At 39.4% G+C, this 17,699-nt stretch overlaps 1 long non-coding RNA gene across 1 annotated transcript in view; it reads left to right on the top strand.

Moving 5' to 3' along the window:
• Nucleotides 1-7,120, top strand: part of LOC130908674 (uncharacterized) — a 236,491-nt gene extending 229,371 nt beyond the window's left edge. The window contains exon 4 of the long non-coding RNA XR_009061636.1: nucleotides 6,851-7,120. This is a non-coding gene — a long non-coding RNA (uncharacterized LOC130908674). The remainder of the gene's footprint in view (nucleotides 1-6,850) is intronic.
• Nucleotides 7,121-17,699: the final 10,579 nt, after the last annotated feature.

Here is a 17,699-nt window from a genome sequence, read left to right as displayed (position 1 = left end):
ACGTATACATAGAACTAAAAGGCAACGTAAAATGAGCAGAGAGTATTTTGGCAGCTTTTGAAACTTTTTTTAAATGGCCAAAGCCTTACAATCCCTCTCTCAATAATCAGAAATATTGTGGGGAAGAAAGATAGCAGTTGATCTTTTTCTTAACACCCTAATTTATTTCCCAACGCTGAGAAGATATATCAATTGATACCATTATGCACAGTCATGGTTGCACTTCCCATCATGCATTCGGGCAGAAGTTAAATGGCTGAATTATCATTTACTGAAAGCTCATAAAAATCCACTAGATGGCAATATTTAGTCACAATATACAAGGTCACATTTGTCCTTTAAGAATTACAAGTCTTTCTATCCGTGGATCCCTCTCACAGAAAGAATGTTAATAATGTAAATGCCATCTTGAGGATTTATTGTCATAATAAACAAATACAGTACTTATGCACTGTATGTTGAATGTATATATTCGTCCGAGTTTTATCCATTTTTTTTCTTAATGCATTGCCAAAATGTATATGATCGGGAAAAATTATCGGGAATGATTGGAATTGAATCGGGAGCAAAAAACAAAAAAAAAGCAATCGGATCGGGAAATATCGGGATCGGCAGATACTCAAACTAAAACGATCGGGAGCAAAAAAACATGATCGTAACAACCCTACTTAACAGTTAAAAAACTTTTTTTATTTTAAACGTTATTTACTGGAATTAGTTGTCTGAGATTATCGGGCAGTCAGGAAAAGTGAACATAAACTCATTACGGGGTAAGAGAGCCGATTCTATCGGCGGATAAACCCATTGTATCTGATCATATCACCATCGGTTTTTCAATATCGGTTTTGAGCCAAATGCATGTTGCCTTCAAGCGCATGTAGAAGCTTTCTGCCTTTGTACAAGGGCTGGTCACAGCTTTGCACAGCAGTTATGCTTATTGACCATTAGATGTCTCCAAACTAAGATGATTAGCATTTGTTATGTGAGCAGACCATTTGAATTCCTGGTGTAAAAATTAAATGAACAATGAATGATTGAGAATTATAAACTCATTACATACCTCATTCACTGTGCGCCTTTGTTGTTATTTTGAGCCAGAAGTACTGTGTGAGCCATATGCGGTATGGCAGTGTCTTATTGGCACTTGCATTTGCACTTGATCCAAAAAATTGATGTTTGTATTATTTTGATTTCAACAACAAATATACTGGTGGACTATAGGCACTTTTTCCATAACTTCAATTGAAATGTGTTGCTGCAATGCATGCTAAGAGGCATGTTGGACAACAACAGTGTTGACAGTAGGTGGCAGCATAAGTTGGCTGTCTCCCCCAAGGGGGCAGTGATGGCAAATTGAAGCTTCTTGAAGCAATGTAGCTTTGCAGCCAATTGTTTCACTGCTTCAAGAAGCTTCTTGAAGCAATGAAGCTTTGCAGCCAATTGGTTCACTGCTTCAAGACGCTTCATATGGGGAAGTGCATTGCCATGCAGCTAGCTAAAGCAAATAAAGACACTATTCTGAAATAAACCTTCACTTCCGAGTCCAGTTCCTAATTCCTCCTTGCCCGTTGTGGAATAGCACGTTGGTGCGCAACCATGCAAATACTTCCATGTTGCGGATTAAACTTTTGTTCCGGAATATATATATATATATATATATATATGTTAGGGCTGTCAAACGATAAAATTTTTAATCTAGTTAATTACAGCTTAAAAATTAATTAATCGTAATTAGTTGCAATTAATCGCAATTCAAACCATCTATAAAATATGCCATATTTTTCTGTAAATTATTGTTGGAATGCAAAGATAAGACATAAGATGGACGTATCCATTCAACATGCGGTACATAAGGACTGTATTTGTTTATTATTACAATAAATTAACAAAATGGCATTAACATGATTAACATTCTGTTAAAGCGATCCATGGATAGAAAGACTTGTAGTTCTTAATGATAAATGTTAGTACAAGTTATAGACATTTTTTATTAAAACCCCTCTTAATGTTTTCGTTTTAATAAAATTTGTAAAAATTTCAATCAAAAAATAAACTAGTAGTCCGCCATTGTTGATGTCAATAATGACTTACACAATGCTCATGGGTGCTGAAGCCTATAAAATCAGTCGCACTCAAGCGCCAGCAGAGGGCAGCAAAACTCCATAAAACACAATTAACAAGTGGGCAGTTCACTGTACTGTCATTTAAAATCTGTCTGAGCTGGGCATGTGCGTTAATTGCGTCAAATATTTTAACGTGATTAATTTAAAAAATTAATTACCGCCCGTTAACGCGATAATTTTGACAGCCCTAACATTTTTTTTTTTTTTTTTGGGCCAAGCTTCATTTGGCCATCACTGCCCCAAATGAAACTTCTTGGCCATAGCTATTAATGGCTAACCCCTTCATTGCTTTGCAGCTAATCATTTGATGGCCAAATGAAGCTTCTTGAAGCAGTGAAGCTTTGTAGCCAATTGGTTCACTGCTTCAAGAAGCTTCATTTGGCCATTACTGCTCCCTTGAGGGAGACAGTCAACCTCTGGTGCCACATGCAGCAACCTTATACGACTGTCACAAGACCAAATGAACCACCATGAAGCTTTGGATCAATTGGCTACAAAGCTTCATGGTGGTTCATTTGGTGTTGTGACAGTCGTATGATGTCGCTGTCAAATAAAGTGTTACCGGTTAATATCTTTTGGTGTCAATACCCCATAATACAGTGAGGACAGCTGCGGTGTATAGTCCAGTGCAGTTTAACCATTAACAAATGCTGTTTTTGTGCCAAATTTGGTGGGTCGCGGCTTATAGTCAGGTGCGCCTTATAGTGCGAGAATTATAATAATTAATGGCAGTAAATGTCAAATTGAGTGGCGCCCCTCCCCCCCATTGGTCCCAACTGGGGTGTCAAGCCTGTCTTTTCACCCTGGTGGGTCCACCACTGCATAAAGTCTGTGCAAAATCCATCACTCTTCCTTGCTAGTGATGTTTAATAACCATCCATTTCTGGAAAAAAAATAAATAATAGCTTCACATTTGCTAATTTATATACATTGTTTGTCTGCATTTGGAGGTTTACCTCTGTGAGGGTTTTTTCCCCTCTCTCTGGCCCGAAAGGTCATAGTACCTCATCCTGCTGACATTTAGAGCATTGATAATATTCCCTCACATATCAATTTCAACTATTTTCTCATCATTCTCGTTTCCCCCTAGCAGAAAATGGAATCATTTGTGCTTTCAGCAATTTGTTATTGATTGGCAGAGCTCTGGAAATAGAGGGTAGCCATTATGGCAATGCTGCAGCTATGGTTAAATTGAGTTTTAAGTAGGCCTGCAAATGTATCATTTCACGGTCATAACACAAAAGCTTTTAAATCCATGAACCTCAGGATGGATCAAATGCCTAAAAATACCCCAATTCTCATCTTATTGAGAACTATTGGAATTCACGCTGTAATTCTGTCGACTGTGATGTTATGTGGCGGTGTTTAAGAGAAACTGCGGTATAGATCGATTCTCCGATTAGCATTGCATCCTTGGGAAATGTGCCATTGTGGGACATTCGATTATTGACCGATGCCAGACATCTTATTCTATAGTGGGGGTGTGACAAAATATCGAAATGGTGATATATTGTGATACTTTGTATCCCAAAAGGTTATAGATATGCTCCTGCCAAGAAACTAGATATTGTTTTAAAAAGCTGTCAATGTTTATTAAACAAAAAAAACAAAACAAAACAAAAAAAAAGGAACCAACAAGTTGTTATCAAAATCTTCCACCATAATGTATGCAATCACCAGTCTTGTACGAGCACTCACTCTGACATTTTATCATGTAGAACAAACTCAGGTAAAAAGCTTGAAAAAATAATGAATTAGTTCAAACGTGCAACTCTTTAACATTCAGAAACACTAAAAGAAATGAATAGAAATCGTTGTGGTGGTCAGTAAATGTTACTTTAATAGAGCAAGTGCAGGGAAATATATATGGAATCACTCCATTCGGAGGAAAAAAATCTGGAATCATTAGAAACAAACAAAGAAATAACAGTCAAAACACATCTCTAGGATTTAGTAGCACCTCTGGCTTTAATGACAGCTTACAGTCTCTGAAGCATGGACTTGATGAGTATTCTTCATCAATTTGGTGTCAACAACAAACATATTTTCAATTGAAGGGATAAGAAAGCTGCATAAGCGGAGTTTGAGTTTTAAGGAAGGGGGTGGCACAACATGTTGATGACCCCGAAATGCAGTGTCAACAATAAAATTAACTTTCAAAAATATTTATAATAATAAGTTGACAATTATGGAGGTAGATTTGTGTCATTATTATTCAATCAATAAAAATTTGCTTCAATTAAAAAAAAAAAGTTGCTTCAATCAAAATATATATTTTCAACCAAAAAAATGTGGCTTCAATATAAAAAAAAGTGTTTTAATTCAAAAACAAAATTGAAATTAAAAAAACTTTTTAAAAAAATGCATGTGAAAGCTATTTTTCTTTGAGTTTTTTATTTTTTTATTTGATTTTTTATTTTTTTGGATTGAAGTCAAGTGTTTTTTGGAATTGAAGCAACTTTTTTGATTGAAGTAATGTTGATTTGTGTTTGGGCCACATTTTGGCGAGGACATTTTTGTCTTTATTATTCAATCTAAAAATAAGTTGCTTCAAAAAAAAAAGATTTTCAAAAAGAAAACCGCTTCGATTAAAAAAAGAAAAAATTCAATCATAGAAAGTTTTTGAATGAAAAAAATTGTTTATATTGAAACTATTGCATTTCAATACTGAATTTTTCATGGAAAAGGTTTTCTTTGAAGCAATATTTTTTTGTGTTTGGGCCATATTAGGATTAGGACATTTGTATATAAATAATTAAATCCCCAAAAAAGTTGCTTCAATCAAAAACAAAAATATTTTCAATCAAAGAAAAAAATCTTTTTTTTTTCTCATATTTTTATTTTATTTTATTTTTTATTTTTGAAAATTATATGCAAAGCAAATGATCGTCTAAGGCGGGGGTCCCCAAACTACGGCACGCGGGCCGGATACGGCCCACCTCCACATTTGGTCCGGCCCCCAGAGCAATACCTGAGAGCATTTTGAATTTTTTTTTTTTCTCAATAGTGTTATATATTTCCTGGCCTTTTTCTGTGAAGAACTCAGAAATTGTTATTTAGTTATTATCTATTAGTATTTATTTATTAGCATTATTAGTGTTATTATTATTTATTGTTATTATTATATTATTATTTTTATTTGATTTACTTTTGTTCCGTGAAGAATCCAGTAAGGGTTATTTGATTGTGGCTTTCTGAAAAACAACATTGTTTTACATTTAGGCACTCCTGCATTTGTCACACTTTTTCTGTTACAAACTGACCCCGGCTCCTCATCAGAGAAGGGAAAAGTTAGAGTATGTGGCCCTCACAGGAAAAAGTTTGGGAACCCCTGATCTAAGGTGCTCGAAAAATAATTTTGACCGATTACAAAAATATATATTTTTTGTTCATTTCATTCTTTATATATACATATATAGGAAAGTCAATTACATGCAATGACATTTTTCGGCCACCAGGGGGGCCTGGCCCACCCTTAAAATCCGCTTATGGAAAGCTGTCTAAAATTTTCATGTAAACTTGGGAATTTATTGAAGATTTAACCACAGCCATCTCCCCAGTGCCTTTGCCTGATATGCAGCCCCATATCATCAAGTACTGAGAGAATTTTAATGTTTCTTCAAGCAATCATCTTTGTAAATCTCACTGGAATGGCACCAAACAAAAGTTCCAGCATCATCACCTTGTCAAGAGTCAAAAATCTGCATTGGACAAGGTGATGATGATGCTGGAACTTTTGTTTGGTGCTGTTCCAGTGAGACCTTAAATGGCCCAAAATTACCTAATCGCCTGGCTTTGACTGCCACTGACAGCAATAGACGTTCAATCCGTTTGAAAAGGGAGGGATGGCAGCGCTGCCAGTTCATTCGCTGCCACCCTCCCAGTTCAAATGGATTGGACGTCTACTAGTGATATATCTATATAGGATATATCCTAGAACGATTTTGATAAGATTTTCAACTCTTATGCGTTGCCTTTCAGATTTATGCAGGGTCGCCCCTTGCATACAGTATACCATAAACACTTGGACGGGTTTTTTACGTTATCTCTTGATATTGGCCCCTTTGCCCTTTACTCAGGTCCACACAGGAGAAGCGATGAGAATGCCTCAGGCAGGGTCTTCACCACATCATCAGTCCGGTCGAGATACGAAAGAAACCACAGGCGTGTAGCACCTCTTTTTGCTGCTCATAAATAATGCTCCCTATTAATAATGAATATGTAATTACCACAGCAGTTTTATTTTTGTTGACCAAGGTGCAGAGGGGCTCGTAAATTAGCAGTAAACCCTCCTCTCCTAGGGCGTATGCCTACTTGGAGCTCCCCCGGGATGGGGGTGTCTGCTCTTTTATGGCCCGTGAAGTCACTACCACCACCGCCTTCCTCACTACTGGTTGACTGCATGTCCCTGCAACAATCCAATCCTGGAGCCCTACTCTTGATTTTAAGCCGTCACGTGGGTTGGCAGTCACATTCGCAATTCTTGGGAAAGACTTGCATCACTTAAAGATGGCAGGTACAAAGAATATCAGAAATAGCACGTTGCCCTTAGCGATCACTAACAAAACCAGCATTTGCGCGTTGTGCACCCTCAATTTATTTCTAAATCGTAGTCATCTTTCGAAATGATTCAAAACAACATTGGAATGTGATGTCAGTTTTGCATTGACCATAGATTTCATAATTCCTATTGACCTGACACTTCGTCATTCTTTGCCTTATCATAGGGGGCTGAGCTTCATTTAGTAATAGCCGAAGACAGCAACACTCATGTCAGATTTAAGCTGGGGATTTTTGAAGAACTACGAAAGCTGTACCACATACAAACAGGAAGGATTGCCTCAGGAGCGATTTGCTCGAGGATTCAAGGTAAATATTATATTTTTCGTACCATGCGTGCATTTTCAATGCGCCATAGTTTCCATTACATGTTCACAATGTCTGACATTTATCTGTAGTTAGCCGGCATCGTAGGAGTGTCTGGTTGTGTGAAATGTGATGTGCTGCCCCCCCTAACTCACCAGTGTCCTCTCCTCTCCAGGCTTGCTTGTTTTGCAACACAAAGTAAGATTTGCTTCCTTATCTTGGCAAGAGAGAATATGCAATATTGTTTTAGCCTTTGAAGGTCTGCGCTGAGTGATCATCACACATTAAATGTAACTTGTAGCGTTAGCATTGCATTTGCGTTAGCATCAGGCTAGTGAAAGTAATGTACTGTTACTCCTATATGTGCGCTACTATATCGCACACTATATCGCCTGTCAATGTTCATTGAAAATTGTTGGAAACCTATTTTAGTTTTTGTACTAAAACTTTTGAATTTTAGAGACGAAAACATTTTGAGTAAATGGCGACTAAAACTAGACCAAATTAGTTTTCATCAACAAAACCTAGATGAAGACACATTTTAAACTTTTTAACATATGACTAAGACTATAAATATTTTCGTCCAAAAGACTTAGACTAAGATGAAAAGAACAGAAGATGTACAAAAATATTAGGGGTGCCAAACGATTACAATTTTTTATCGAGTTAATTACAGCTTAAAAATTAATTAATCGTAATTAATTGCAATTAATCGCAATTCAAACCATCTATAAAATATGCCATATTTTATTGCCATAAATTATTGTTGGAATGGAAAGATAAGACACAAGATGGATATATCCATTCAAAATACAGTACATAAGGACTGTATTTCTTTATTATAACAATAAATCAACAAGATGACATTACCATTATTAACATTCTGTTAAAAGCGATCCATGGATAGAAAGACTTGTAGTTCTTAAAAGATAAATGTTAGTCCAAGTTATAGAAATTTTATATTAAAACCCCTCTTCATGTTTTCGTTTTAATAAAATTTGTAAAAATTTCAATCAAAAAATAAACTAGTAGCCCGCCATTGTTGATGTCAATAATTACTTACACAATGCTCATAGGTGCTGAAGCCTATAAAATCAGTCGCACCCAAGCGCCAGCAGAGGGCGCCAAAACTCCGAAAAACACAAGTACACATTTCACTGTGCTGTCATTTTAATTTCTTTGAGCGGGGCATCTGTGTGTTAATTGCGTCGAATATTTTAATGTGATTAATTTAAAAAATTAATTACTGCCCGTTAACGCGATAATTTTGACAGCCCTAAAAAAATATATTTCTTTTTTTTTTTTTCAAATATTAATGTATTGTATATTAATGTATTGTATGTGAATCTGCTCCTAGCCTTCCTCCTCAAACCTTTAAAGCAATGATAAAGGTTGTACATGTCAAAAAAGTAAAATTTTTCAGTGGTCGCCTGCATTATCCTTGGAAATGTGCATGTGCGAGTCTGATAGGCTTATGAACAATGCATTTTGACCGCGGTCCTGTCTTCTTGCTTGGGCCATAAGATCCTTGTTTCACTTTCCTCTAAAGGTTAGCTGTGTGTTTGCTTGTTGACCACTAGTGTGGAAGTATGTGTGAGTGTGGGTTTGGGATGTATGGGTGTGTAGAGATAGCTCGAGTCAGAATGCCAGACTCCTAATGATCCCTCCAGAGAGGGCTCGCTACTGTATGCGCAGCGTTGAGGTCGGACAGGGAAACCGGTGGAAATTAGCTATCCCTCTCCATAGCCGAGTTTGAAAGTATGCCTCTGTCACTGGCTTCTCAAGACAATAAGCCAATTAGAAGAAACCCATACCAGGACCAGGGCCTGAGTGTGTATGTGCTTGTGTAAGTGTGTAGGTTAGAGGTGAGACAGACACAGGAGTGGTTTTACAGATTTCCTCTGCATATATTTCCTGCTGCTAGGAACAGAGATGAAGATGATTTTCAGGTAATAGTTTGTGGGAAATGCTAAGTAAATTTCCACTTGGCTACACTCTTTTGCTTTCTAACTGTCGATGGGATTTACATCTGAAAAGGCCCTCTCACCGTAGAATAAAAAACGTTCTTCACTAAACCATCCAGTACTCATATCTCAAATTTGCGAGGTAAAACAAAACAACAACAACGAAAAATAGCGAGGATCAGCAAGCATTTCGATAAACTTACCAATGTTGTTAATAACGGCGTTAGAGTATAACAGCGTTTATAACGCTGTACCTTTTTAAGTAGTGAGTAGGGTTGGGCATCGAGCATCGATGGGAACCGGTTCTATCACTCCGATGCTCCCGGAATCGTTTGAATTTTTAAATTTCGATTCCATGCTTCGATGCCCTGACCGCCGAGCGGAAAAAAATTGCCCAAGTTCAATGACTGATATCTTTATACAAGTTAAAATTAGCCCTGTGAGAAGTTCATATAATTTCAAAAAATAATCGAGAAGTTAAGACTTTAAAGAGCATACGACAGGAGAAAAAAAGTCTTAAATAGCATTATTAGGTGAATTAGAATCATATTTTGAGACGATTCGACTATATACAACAATTTAGCAAAGCGCAGATGACAAGAAATTAGTCTTTTATTCTGCCGGTTAGCCACGCCTACCATTATAGGGCGCTAGCGTCCCCAACAGGTGGATGACGTCAGCTGTAGACTGGGCTCATCGGTTTTACTACTCAGCCCATTGAGGGGGAATTATTCAGAACGAGGAAAACGCGACAAAGAGAGCCACAAAATGGCATTGTTTCAGTCTCTCTACTCCAATATTTTTACAGGATATTCTTTTTATCCAAGTATTTTTCCCCAATAGCTAAATAAATGGCATGGTCATGAGAAATAACAGTCTTGTGCTAAATGGAATATGAAATAATAAAAATGCACTTATTCAGGAGGACATGGCAAAATTACTCCATAATGGTCAAAACTGTCGACTTCACCTTTACTGTCGCACCTCCCGAACGATATTCTATGACACCTAAATCAGACATACAGTATGTCATTTCCCTTCCCCGGCTTCGGAGAATGTAAACAAACCAAGAGGCGTGACAGCTAGCCGACATGCTAACCCGAACCGAGTGATGTTTCAAAGTCTTCGAAGCGGAAAATCACACATGACTAGCCCGGATTATTTGACATGACGACTGGGTTGGCGATTGGCTCTGCGGATCGGCAAACCGCCCGGCGGAGAGCAATTTACAGTTCGTTCCCCGGAGGAGTGCACCTGCAGTTGTTGTGCAGCTAACGTGCAGCTAATGTGCATGAGGAAAGCTTTTTATATGCCTATCAATGATCCAATGTAAGTAGTCCTTTATTTAAAGAAAGTTTGTAGTGTTTACTTTGTAATCGCTGTATTCGTATTTCACATCATACAAAACAAGATGTTTACTCACTTCCTCATAAGTCCAATGGTCCCACAGTAGTAGGGCTTGTTTTGGCCAATATCCACGGTGAATGGGAACCTTTTGAAACTCCAAAAAGGCGCACACGCCTCTCCCTGATAAAGCAAGATTTTTCTCCAGCTGTTTGGCTGGCGTGATGCGAAAAATAAACGCATTACTCCGCAAAATCAGCTGAATCCTTAGTCCTCATACACAACAGTACGGCTGTTTAGTGAAGAGGACGCCTTCACCCGTACACGTCACAGCGCCTTCCTCCTCAATGCAAGACCGAAGCCGGAAGTCACTCATTTTCATGGCACGGGATTAAAAAAACTAAATAAATATAGCGATCGCTTCAACACACATCCAAGCGGTCCATATCATTCAGGAGCATAAAATACCGTGTGTATTATGAAATAAACATGCTTTTTCGTGTCACATGCACTTTAATATTAACCATGCAATTTTTTTTACCCTGCCTTTTAAAAGAATCGGAATCGAGAATCGTTCGGAACCGGAATCGAAATGTGGAATCGGAACCGGAGTCGTTCAATTTCAAACGATGCCCAACCCTAGTAGTGAGTAATCTAATTAATTACTTTTGCCATCTTTTCAACGCCATTATCGTTACTGAGGATGTGAAGGGGTGCGTTAGTGCGTTACTACAATTTGGTTGAATGAAGCGCAAGTTGTCTGATTTTGTCACACGTCCGCTTGCCTGACTGCCTGCCCCGGAAAGTGCAGAGCGGGAGGGGGGAGGCGAGAAGGGGGTTGTGACCAGTGTTGTTAATCTTACCTTTAAAAAGTAAATAATTACAGTTTCATATTACTTCTCCCAAAAAGTAATTGAGTTAGTCACTCAGTTACCTGAATGTAAGAGTAGTTAGTTACTTGGCACTGGTGTTACTTTTCATATATATATATTTTTTCATTCATTCATTCATTCATTCATTCATTCATTCATTCAAAAAAAAAACTACACTGAAAAAAATAACACACACTCACACACATATATATATACATATATGTATATAGGTGGATTTACATTGCACTTTAATTGCAATTTAATCTGCACATTGTAACAATTTGCACTTACTTCTATTAAGTAAATTTTACTGCTTGTGAGCCGAATTTAATATTGCAAGCAGTAAAATCGCCTTAATAAAAGTAAGTGCAAATTGTTACAATGATTTTATCAAATAAATCCACCAGTTATTTTTTTCACATGTTCAAAGGGTTTTTGGGACAATTTGCCGTACCCCAATTTTTTAACCTTAAACCTAACTAGACACGGGTATTGCGGATGTTGCGATAACAAGATAGTAACCTTTGCTATGTTTGGAAGTCATTTAATGTTGTGAATCAACTGTTAAAGTTGTTAAAATTGCTCTCGTTATTGCAATAGTTCCCTACTGTCTACTTTCAACATGTGAAAATTTCAAAACTATTTCGTCATTTAAAGATAGATTCAAGTCATAGGCATAAGGTGCGCATTTCGAACAGAGTGCGAATATAAGTATTTCCTCTTCATGTCATAGCGCGACCGTTTCGTGTTTTTACTGTTACGTCGGCTGGTTGCTCCCGCTCTTTCTCGCTGCGTCGAGGAGAGCATTGTTAACATTATATTCGCGTTGCACATTTGTGTTAAGAGGGAATGTGTTAGTTTAGCATCTTAAGATGATGTTGTACATCCATATGAGTGTAAAGTGCTTAGTTTTCGCTACTTTTATGGCTGAGATAGGGCACGTGCGCGCAGCGTGCTTCCGGGTTGTGCGCGCGCACTCGCGCCCCACACACCTTTGTGTTCATTATACTGTGCGAGTCATGTATGTGTGTTATTGACTGCTTTACAGTCAATTTTCATTGTTTATTGCATTTGCAATAATATGATGTAATTTTCTGTCCTTTCAGAACCACACATATACCCACACATGCCAATCTTCTTCTACACACATACTGTACAAATACATCAACATCTTTCCCCGCATGCTCTCATCTGCTCATTGAGTGATTGTCATATCAAGTGCCATTGCCGGTATATAGTTGCGCCTGTTGCCAAGTTGGATTAAAAGTGCCAAAGACCAACTCCACTCTCCGCGCCGTGTGTTCTAACCGACACCCCAAAGCGAATGAACCATAAAACATATTGAACTCAGAACCTCATGCAGTCCATCAGTCCAAATTAGAATCGATAAGAGAATTGATAAAGAATCGAATCGTTAAGCAATATCGATAATGTAATCGGAATTGTAAAATCAATTCCCATCCCTAGTTACGGTACATTCCACCACTGAAACTGAACACTGACACACTGAAACCACACACTTGCTTTATATTTGATAATAAAGCAATGTATTTATTGTTAACCTGATTCTTATGTAGTTAAAAGTCAGAATTTCTAACATATCCAGGGTTAAGCAGCTAATGAGGTTTTCCAATTTGATATCAAATGGCCACTTTTTTTTATTGACCTGATTAATATTGCTTTTCCTCTCTTGTGGTGTTTGACAAATAATCTCTCCCCCTTTCAGCCTCTCTGAGATATTGGCCTGTCTGCTCATGCCATAACTCATACTTTGCTTTTGACGCTCAATTAAACTGCATACATTAAGGGGAGTTGATGGGGAGGTAGGACATTTGTAATCAAGCATATTTATTGTCTTTAATCACCCGGGGGACCTTGAGACCCTGGAAGGCACCTACTCACACACACCCACACACACACTAGAATACATATACGGCAACTCATTTGGAATCCTCAATCAAACGCTCCTGCTTGTCAACAGAACTTGTGCTCCATATGCACGCATGCATGCCCGTACAGTTACAATGGATGTAAAAATCTATACCAACTAAATTAGGTGTATAGATAAACTATTTCAGTGCCATTGACAATGATAGGTGTCCAATCATGTGGCACTTTACGTCTTTCTGCTGTGAATTTACATTAGTTTTCTCTATTAAACGTCCAATCCATTTGAACTGGGAGGGGTGGACGTAAGACTGAACAAGATTGGAAAGAACTGACATTGACACTTTTAGGGTGGGGTTGCGATATGTATTGCGATATTAAAACAAGATAACTTGAATAGCTCTGTTTGGGTTGATTCACTATGATCATATTGTATTCATATCGTACCATATAATCCAGAAAAATTGGGTTCATCTGTGAATGATTAAGATTGCTGTATTTAAAAGGGATCCAGGAGGTCATGTCTCTGTGCATGTTCTGCTTTTATGAAGCAAAAGAATAGTTTTCATAAACAAAACAATTGCACATCTTGCGATGAGACTATATGTACATCACAATGGTGATGTTTAAACGATATATTGTGCAGGCTTAGTTGGCAGCGATAGAATGCTCGTCTATCTCCATCCATGGCAGCCAATGAGTTAAAATATGGAGTAAAAAGGAATAAAAGATGCCATTTAATGCAGGTAGTCCCTGGGTTACGAACGAGTTCCGTTTCAGCACTGGCGAAATAACCTGAATTTCCGCGTAAATCAGAATTAGCCCTTAAGAATCCCTAAATACCCGCTAAATCTCAAAATAACCATCCAAAAAAGTGTATTATACGTGTATTATACATTGTACTGTCCTCGCTAAGATGTTGGAGCTAAGTCCTAGCTAGACAGCGAGCTTTTTGTTTGTTTTTGTTTTTTTTTAATAACATGTCCACCACCTGACACCTTGCTAGCTACCGGGTCACGTTGAATAAGGCGCTATTTGTGTAAAAGGGGCGTTAAACCGAGGCTTTTTGGACTTCAAATATGTTTATGTGTCATTGCAGTACAAAATACAAATACAAAAACTCTTAACATTCACTATTGGTGAAATTGACCGCTGTCTTTATAGTAGCCTAGTAGTAGTACGTGAACTATCCAGCATGAGTGTGTACTGCCATTGTGCACGCCTTGTATTGGGAAAACGTGTGAGTAAGACAAATTTGGACCAAAATGGCTGTTTTTGGACAGGAAGAACTTAAAAAACATCCCCAGCAACCCCTGCTGTGAGTGACACAGGCTAGGTTCATACCATAGGTGCTAATGCACAATTCCAATTTTTTGTTATATCTGTTTTTTGGCGTGCGCATTCAGACTGCCTTTGACCATTGAGCCCGTTTAAGTATCATGCATGCGCACTAATTCGCAGTCCGAGATGCGCTGTGCAAACTGACCCACAGGAACATCAAAACAAAAGCTGGCTCAAAGGCATTCTAGGGTGACCATATTTCGATTTCCAAGAACAGGACACGAATAACAGACATAAATAATCCCCGTTTTAGTCTTATATTCAAAGTTTATATGGATTGATCACATGCAAGCACTGTGCATGCATGACACACACATATACAGACAGTTTGCCCCGACTCTCGGCCATGTGAGCAATCTTGAAATATTGCTTTTTTGGAGAACAGATAACCCACCATTCGTTCCCAGTGAGGGTTGGACTCCGCCAAGGCTGCCCTTTGTCTCCGATTCTGTTCATAACTTTTATGGACAGAATTTCTAGGCACAGCCGAAGCGTTGAGGGGGTCCGGTTTGGTGGCCTCAGTATTACATCAGTGCTTTTTGCAGACGATGTGGTGCTGTTGGCTTCATTAAGCCGTGACCTCCAACTCTCACTGGAGCAGTTCGCAGCCGAGTGTGAAGCGGTTGGGATGAAGATCTGCACCTCCAAGTCCGAGATCATGGTCCTCTGTCGGTAAAGGGTGGCGTGCCCTCTCCAGGTCAGGGATGAGATCCTGCCCCAGGTGGAGTTGTTCCGGAGCGAGGGTAGGAGGGAGATCGACAGGAGGATCGGTGCAGCGTCTGCGATGATGCAAACTCTGCACCGGTCCTTAGTGGTGAAGGAGTTAAGCCGAAAGGCGAAGCTCGTGATTTACCAGGCGATATACGTTCCTAACCTCACCTATGGTCATAAACTGTGGGTCGTAACCGAAAGAACAAGATCCCAGATACAAGCGGCCAAAATGAGTTTCCTCCGCAGGGTGTCCAGGCTCTTCCTTAGAGATAGGGTGACAACCTGGGTCATCTGGGAGGGACTCTGTGTCGAGCCACTCCTCCTCCACGTTGACAGGAGCCAGCTGAGGTGGCTCGGGCATCTGGTCCGGATGCCTCCTGGACGCCTCCCTGTAGAGGTGTTCCAGGCATATCCCACCGGCGGGAGTCCCTGGGGACGACCCAGGACACGCTGGAGCGACTATGTCTCTCAGCTGGCCTGGGAACACCTTGGGATTCCGCCTGAAGAGCTGGTTGAAGTGGCTGAGGAGAGGGATGTCTGGGCTTCCCTGCTAAAGCTGCTGCCCCCGCGACCTGAACCCGGATTAAGTGGCAGATGATGGATGGATGGAGGGATGGATGCAGGGATGGATGGATGGTTAACCCCCCATTTTATATTTTTATGACTGTCGTCAAACTCGCCTCTTCCCTAAAAGCCGGTTTCAAGCTACACGCTAACGCTAATGCACAGCTCCATTGCTAACGTGGCGCCTTGTCTCGCTCACTCTTTGCTGACGTAATTGCTGCATGAATTCCGATTTTGGGGGACTTGAAAATTCAGACCGCTGCCACATTCTGGAAAAATTTGGCCCAGATCGGATTTCAGCCACATACGAAAGTGACCAAGTGAAAGTTATTTTAAAAGGTCCACTTTTATGCGACCTGTCTTCTTCAGACCGTCAAGTTAATGTCTGACTCGAGTTGGAAAAACACGAAAAAAATCGTATTTGTGCATTAAGAGTATGAACTTAGCTTTACAGCGCCCCTGAATTTGAAGAATTCTTAACAATTATTTAAAAAAAAAAAAAAAAAAAAAAAAAAAAAAAAAAAAAACACACACACACACAACTGGAAAATGGCAGAGGAGACTCCGCCATTTTGTCAAGTCAGTCGAAATCACTTAAGTCAGGCACGTTGTAACCCAGGGACTACTTGTATATGATATGCTTAACCGAAGTTGGTGATCCATAAAACTAATGATTTCTAGAGAAAAATCTTGAAAATTATCTGGGGTGCCCAAACTTTTTATACCACTGAATGTTTGGTACCAATACAAGAGTGCACATCACAGATAAACAACACAACTCCAAAACATTGAAACATAGTGTTGTCAGTGTACTAGGGCTTTATATTGGATGGATACTAGGGCCTAATATTGGATGGAAGGAATTATGACCAGTTCAAAATACCAGTCAGTGTTTACCAAAAAAACCTTGAGGCTTCTCTCAGAAAAGCACAAAAAAAGCCAACTACCCAGAAACACACAGGCACGTACACGCAAACACTTATCAATCAGCACTGCTGAACTCAATCAACCCTTGACTCTGCTGCCTTGACTCCCTTACCGCCCCCGCAACCCCCCAACCTTACCCACCATGCACTCTGGTTTCTCAACCTCAATATTATAACAGCAAACTAGTTTACATATTAATGAATGACACACTTCTTAATATGCTGCTTGCTAAACCACACACTATTAAAGTGCCTGTGACACCAAAAAGCATGTTTATTTCATATTACACCCGGTATTTTATGCTCCTGAATGAATTGGACCACTTGGATGTGTGTGGAATTTTTTTAATCCCGCGCCATGAAAATGAGTGCCTTCCGGCTCCAGACTCAGGTTGAGGAAGAAGGCGAATGTGACGTCAGCGGTAGACAGCATTACCATATATGATGCAGAAGGACTGCAGATTCATCTGATTTTGAGGATTAATTTGTTTTTTTGCATCACACTAGCCCAATGTGCTGCAGGCTTTTGTTGCTACACCTGGGAGAGTGATATGAGGTTTTTGGATTTCCAAAAGGTCCTTGTTCACCGCAATGGTCAAAACAAGTCCGACAACCGAGGAACCATTGGACAGACAAGAAAGTGAGTTAGCTTCGTGTTTTATATTATGTCAAATACTGGGATCATGGCAAACGTTTTAATAAGGAGGTGGCTTGCAATTTTCGGGTGATAATACTACTCCTGTTTTGTTTACATTTTTGGCGTTTCCCCTTCTCTTCCCGGCGATGAGCACTGCCTGGCCGCCGGGGCAGCAGAATGATGAGCCGTAACTTGCTCGCCGTCAAGGGCTGGCTGATCGGTAAAGACATTCAACTCCACCGGCGTGTGTGAAATGAGTTGGGGCAGTTTTATGTGAGTTTTCGTTTTCGGCGTTTCCCCTTCTCTCCCCGGCGATGAGCACTGCCTGCCCGCCGGGGCGCAGTAACTTGCTCTCTGTCGTGGGCTGGCTGATCGGTGAAGACAATCAACCCCGCCGGCGTGTTTGACATGAGTTGGGGTAGTTTTGTGTGATTTTTCGTTTTCGAAAGGCGAGAAAAAGACTT

This window comes from Corythoichthys intestinalis, chromosome 20 (genome assembly GCF_030265065.1).
Source record: "Corythoichthys intestinalis isolate RoL2023-P3 chromosome 20, ASM3026506v1, whole genome shotgun sequence".
NCBI classification, from domain to species: domain Eukaryota; kingdom Metazoa; phylum Chordata; class Actinopteri; order Syngnathiformes; family Syngnathidae; genus Corythoichthys; species Corythoichthys intestinalis.
The sequence above is the reverse complement of the archived record's forward strand: the minus strand, read 5'-3'. Positions and strand labels throughout refer to the sequence as shown.